The sequence below is a fragment of the Perca fluviatilis genome, chromosome 17 (genome assembly GCF_010015445.1).
Source record: "Perca fluviatilis chromosome 17, GENO_Pfluv_1.0, whole genome shotgun sequence".
Lineage (NCBI taxonomy): Eukaryota > Metazoa > Chordata > Actinopteri > Perciformes > Percidae > Perca > Perca fluviatilis.
In genome coordinates, this window is record NC_053128.1 from 3,853,044 (window position 1) to 3,859,736 (window position 6,693).

Genomic DNA, 6,693 nt, shown 5'->3' on the forward strand with positions numbered 1-6,693 from the left:
TATACTCAGTACTCACGAATCCCAGTCAAGGGGTATATATGAAAAGGCGAACTTGGCGATGGCAGCAGGCAGAGCACCGAAGAAACCACAGCAGGAAGATCAGCAGAACAGAAACCAGCAGCGACAGTCTACATCACACCAGCAGGATGGAAAACCCGCTCTGTGTGGTCCAGAGGAGCTTCCCCGATCCTCTCTCTTTTACAGTCACAAATGTCCGTCTCCTGAATCAAATAAATTAACTGAGCAAGCAGGTCCATCCACTATTTCACGGCGAATTATCGGTAGCTTGTCTCAATTATTTCACATGCAAAGCTAACAGTAGACTACGAAAACAATGCTAATGGCAATTGTGCTATCGCTAACTGCTATTCACAGTTAGTGACACAATAGATACTACAACACTTAATTACAGCATATATAATCACACACATGCACATGTATATTTACCTCTTGTCGATTTTTAATATGCCAAAATACACAGCATAACTGGTTTTCAGCCTCAGTAATGGATAACAATGTCCTTCTACAACCTACTAAACCTCACGAAGTCCGTTCACTTAGCGTTTCTGTCTCTCTGACTGGATCTCTGCAGGTTACATCTAAGCCCCGCCCCTCTACCTGGGATTGTAATTACATTGGCTGATAGGTCATGACCTTCCAACAAAAGTACAGAAAGACGATGATTGACATATTAGGCTGCTATCAGGTTAAACTGTGTGGCAGATTACCCTTACACGTGCTGAATCATGTACACTTCACTCAAACTACAGTCAACTCCATGAGCTTAAAACTTTGATCTTTTAAAAACTGTAAATGTAACTCTTACCTTTTAAACGTTTTATTAATGTTAACCATTTTAACATATGGCATTAACTTATATTTTCTTCACCATATTTATATATTTGTATTGCATTAAAATAATTTCAATAAATATCTAAATTAAATGTATCCAGGGCTACATATTATTTAGAACACTTCTTAACTTTGCGTCTGTATGCACAAACACTTTGATGGTAATATACATATTGTGAACACAAAAACCACACTAGAGCAAGTCAAAACGCCTCTACTCCTTTATGACTGAAGAGGGACCAACTAACTCTGTAGAAAGTTCACACAGACTAGGAGCAAAATATCCAGAAGAGCTGCAAAACAAGTAGCCTAATAATATATTTTTTTAAACAATAGTGTAGCACTGTAGTTACTCACTGACAGATAGGCCCAGAGTCTAGGTTAGAAGGAGATCTAGAACTAGGACTCAGGAATAACAGACCAAGGGGTGAATTTGAGACTTTAAGACAATAAGTAGTATTAGACAATTTAAACACATCAATTTGGTACCAAACCACACAGAAATTTAAAATACACACACACACACACACACACACACACACACACACACACACACACACACACACACACACACACGCACACACACACAAACACACGCAGGAGGTGCACTGCAGACGGAGCAAAAGATAGCTCGCCTTTGCAGTTTAACATTGCAATGCCTCCTAGTTCCTAGGTTCTGGTAACAGGCTGGAGGTTGAAGGGCAAGGCAGCTTTATTTCTATAGCACTTTTCAGGAACAAGGCAATATAAGTGCTTCAGATAAAACATTATAGAGCAAAAGTTAAAACCTTTCACAGTGCTCATTTTTGATTTTTGATTTCATCTCCTCACACTCCTAATATCCTTTTGAAAGGTTAGGTCCTTAGACCATGGTGGCTCCAAGGATGCATTTCATTATCAGGGTTCACTATACCCTCTCTCTCAAGAAAACTGAAGAGGTCATGGTAAACATTGATTACTCCTGTATCATGGAGTGTCCTGAACATCACTTTCTGCAACGGAAACAGATCCCAAAACAGGCCCAAAAAGTCATGCAGAGTGTGGTTTGTCCCGCTTAACCTACAAGCGGTGATGCCCTAACCTTTCAAAGGGATATTAGGAGTGTGACGAGATACTCAGCTCACAAGATGAGACACAAGATTGGGGTTCACGAGAACGAGACCAACACTATTTTAAAGAAAACTTGAAAGATGAAATATGACTGAAAAAAATCTTTTATTCAATGGAAAGTCACCAAATGAAAAATGTGCACTGTGAAAAGTTTTACCACACACTCAAATGTGTTCTCTTATGTCTATAACTAACCTCTAAAGAGCCTAATAACTGCTGCATCCCTCTCTCCTCACAAACCTGTCCCTACTACCTATTAATCAAAAAAAAAAATTCTTACATGGCACTGTAAAATTTATTTGCATCTTATTCTTTTTAGGCGGTTTTATTTTCATGACCATTTGCTCTATAATGTTTTATCTGAAGCACTTACATTGCCTTGTTCATAAAAAGTGCTCTAGAAATAAAGCTGCCTTAACCTTCAACCTCCAGCCTATCACCAGAGCCCATGAATGCTTTTGTCTTGTGCCTGGGTCATAGAGAACACTGTGGTCCCTGTCTGTCTAGGAAGTGATATTGACTGCATCAGCATCTAGCCATTAAGTTATATTGGAGCAAACGCTGTCTGCGTTTTTGAAAACTGTAGCCACACTTGTGCGCTTTACTGGCGCGGTATCTTTTGCTCCGTCTGCAGTGCACCTCCTGCGTGTGTTTGTGTGTGTGTGTGTGTGTGTGTGTGTGCGGGTGTGTATTTTAAATTTCTGTGTGGTTTGGTACCAAATTGATGTGTTTAAATTGTCTAATACTACTTATTGTCTTCTTAAATAAGTTCAAATTCACCCCTTGGTCTGTTATTCCTGAGTCCTAGTTCTAGATCTCCTTCTAACCTAGACTCTGGGCCTATCTGTCAGTGAGTAACTACAGTGCTACACTATCGTTTAAAAAAAAAAGTCTGTGTGAACTTTCTACAGAGTTAGTTGGTCCCTCTTCAGTCATAAAGGAGTAGAGGCGTTTTGACTTGCTCTAGTGTGGTTTTTGTGTTCACAATATGTATATTACCATCAAAGTGTTTGTTCATACAGACGCAAAGTTAAGAAGTGTTCTAAATAATGTGTAGCCCTGGATAAATTTAATTTAGATATTTATTGAAATTATTTTAATTCAATCCAAATATATAAATATGGTGAAGAAAATATTAGTTAATTGCCATTAGCATTGTTTTCGTAGTCTACTGTTAGCTTTGCATGTGAAATAATTGAGACAAGCTACTGATAATTCGCCGTGAAATAGTGGATGGACCTGCTTGCTCAGTTAATTTATTTGATTCAGGAGACGGACATTTGTGACTGTAAAAGAGAGAGGATCGGGGAAGCTCCTTTGGACCACACAGAGCGGTTTTCCATCCTGCTGGTGTGATGTAGACTGTCGCTGCTGTTTTCTGTTCTGCTGATCTTCCTGCTGTGGTTTCTTCGGGTGCTCTGCCTGCTGCCATCGCCAAGTTCGCCTTTTTCATAAATCCCCTTGACTGGGATTCGTGAGTACTGAGTATATTGCACGTTCATTTTATTGTATTGGTTGTGTAAACAAGTGAAACGGCCGTCACATTTTTAGGCCTCCTCTCCCAAGCTTCTATTCAGGCCTGCAACAGGGTTTTTTTTGTTTGTATTGTGATTGCTGAGTATGAATGTGTGAGTGTGGGCCCACAGATAACTATTCAGGTTTACATGTCAAAAGGATTTATGCATTTATTTTATTGAAACCTAAGCAGAGGTAACACTTTATAGTATACTCTGAAAGCTATATTGAGGCAACATATTATTTTGGGTGTCATAAAAAATAGGGAGTTATTTATACTGGCCTCACTTGTTTATGTTTCTAATACACCATACATGTGTTTATTATTTTTGTACTTTAACTAAATAAATTCCCATATCTGGGTTTATAGTATTTAAAGTATCATTTTTGGGTCTTAGATTTTGTACATGAGGTTTCGTTCTGAGTTACAATTTAAAAGAGTAATCAAGGTTAACACAAAACGTACCTAATTCATATTGGATGCACCACCAGTTATTTTAATAATATTGAGAAACATAGATTGCTAACAGAAAATCAAAGAATGAAAACTTCCAGCCGAGGATTGTTTGAATTATGAAAGCTATAATGGAAAGTTTCCCACACAGCGCCAAATGTTAGACAGTGTATCGACTGCACGGCAGTGACAGGATCAATGAAAACAAACGCACAGATAATTTTTCTTCTTCATGTATGCCCATTTATCTTTGTTTCAAAATCAGCCAGTCACAGGTACTCTGGGGCACAGGCATCTGTCCTACACTATATACTCCATACAGACAGAAACAGAAACTTACAAAAGAACAGGGATTTCTCTATTTTCTAAGTTTGAGTGGATGGAATGACCGATATCTTGTGTTGCTTGTACGGAAGTGAACTTTGAATGTCTGTCACTTCCACTAATGTCATCTTCACTCTGTACCCTAGTGACTCCCCTCATCCGCTCCATCTACAACTTCCTGTAAGGGAGATCACATTCTCCGAACAGTGCTGATCCAGTTCAACTTTTCCCGAGGAGGCTGCGGGGTCATCCATTGTTTTGAAAGGTGTCACTTGACTGTCAGCTCTCCATCGCAGCCCTGCATGGCAGTCACGAAAAGAACCTCCTGAACCATTCCTGCTTAACTCGCCTCCACTGGACCTTGCACATTTTTTTCCATCTCAACATCAAACATATTGAACGATACTCTAAAATGTATATATAAATTGCCCAGCCATACGTCAGCCCAAGCTTACTTTTCCTGACACATTTAACATTAACTTGTACATAATACATCCTCATACACTGGAGTATCTCATGAGTACAGATGCCCATCAATACGCTGTTGCAGGAGAGGTGAATGACACCAAGATATGGCAGTTGAAGAAAAACAAATGTAGAGTATGTGATAATGGGACATGCAAGTCATCAATTATCAACAGTGTTATTTTTGTGGTGGTTAAGTCTAGATTGATCATGCTAGTAACGTTAACTAGCAAGATGTTCGTTAAGGGCTGACGGCTGGTTAACATTACGGACAAAAACTATTTGTTCTGTTGTGTGTATCACATATCCATCTCCTCTAGCTGTTGTGGTTGATATGACGTAGGTCCCCTAGCTTTGACCAGACACAAAAATGGTGACAATGTGATGTCACGTGGTCCTTATAAATATAATTATAAATATAAAAATATAAATATATACCAGAAACTATGCACAAAGGACTACTTGCACCCTAGTGCTGCTGAATTTTTGATGTTATTTAATAAATGTCATGTTTTATATCTGTTTGTCAGTACATTTTTCAGCTTGACATTTTTAGTAATGCATGGAATAAAAATAAATGAAAATACTTATAATGATTTATCATTACAACTTAATGTCCAATTGAATCAAGATCATAAACCATAGTATTTGAATGTGTTGAGGGATCTGACACCTGCTGTTCCTGTGTCAAGGTAAGTCTCCTGAAAGGTCAAATGAAGTATGACACGTATGTTTAATTTAGTTGCTTTATATAGAGCGCTGGTGGGTGTTTTTTGCATAAAGATATGAAAGTAGAGGAAAGAATTAATATATCTAGCCGTCTTGCGTCCAATTGCGCTTACTGGAATTCAAATAAATGGTGATAGTGCCCTATGCGCCGCTATTATAATTTTAATTTAGTTTTTATTGAGATATAACTAATTCTTATTTAACTGACGTTGCAAGACAGCTGTGACTGTCTTAAATTGTCCCAAACTAGCATGTTTTTGTGGTATTTAAATAAGATTTATAATAATATTTAGGTTTGATTGTTACATGCCCTTTACAGAAATTATTAATCCTTTTTGTCAAGATTTTCAGAGTTGTAAGATTTTCTGGTAAGCTACCATTTGGTTCCTAGTAGTTGAATTAAGAGTACAGTATTTTTGAAAATCTGCTTACTCTTCATGTTAACCCCTCTCTTGGTCTTTTAGTAATAGACTGGTTTTTGCAGCAATTAAATATCACCATATCTGAAACCCTTTTAACAATAGACCCAGATAAAATGTACAACAAAAGGCAGACGTGATACCATTAGGTTCTTAGTGGGACAGCGCTTACTAAATTTAAGAAGATAATGAAAATAGCTCCTCACCACTTTTTATTACATTTCTGGGAGGATGATTTGGATTGATTAATTAAATAAAGTATGAGCACCCAGTGCCTACTGATGTCTGGCAATACAAAAGTAACATACTACAAAGTTGTGCATTTTCTTTGGGCTACTTAAACAAGCTGCAAAGGAGATCCGTGCTTGATTAGTGTTGCCTGACCTCCTTCTTTACTGATTGGGTGATTAGAGTTCAAATCTATTGGCTGTGAAAGCCACAGGGCGGAGTTGATTATCAAAACGCCACCAGGTGTCTAATAAGCATCTGGTGGCGTTTATTAAATGCCTGGTGGCGTTTATTAACCGCCAGGTGGCGTTTATTAGACGTGTAGTGGCGTTTAATAAACGCCAGGTGGCGCCACAAACGCCGTTCAAAACGCTGTGCGAATTGTGACGAATTGTGACCCTTTTGGCTTTCCATAAAACTGCGCTAAAATGCGCCTGATCCAGACTGAATAGGCTCGTTCGAGATGAACTGCGCCTCGCCTGTAAAGTAGACGAGAGCAGGCGGCAGCAGCAGGGGGCGGTGATAAAAGTCCGCTCTCAAGTCGGACAGTTTTCCAGCTGATTCCAGCAGCCTTCAGGCTGAACAGGAAGTGACAGA

General features: G+C 38.7%; 1 long non-coding RNA gene across 1 annotated transcript; it reads left to right on the forward strand.

Moving 5' to 3' along the window:
• The first annotated feature begins 3,153 nt into the window (after window positions 1–3,153).
• On the forward strand, window positions 3,154–5,243 carry LOC120545010. Its single transcript, XR_005636615.1, has 2 exons — window positions 3,154–3,436; window positions 4,402–5,243. It is a non-coding gene; the product is annotated as an uncharacterized LOC120545010 (long non-coding RNA).
• Window positions 5,244–6,693: the final 1,450 nt, after the last annotated feature.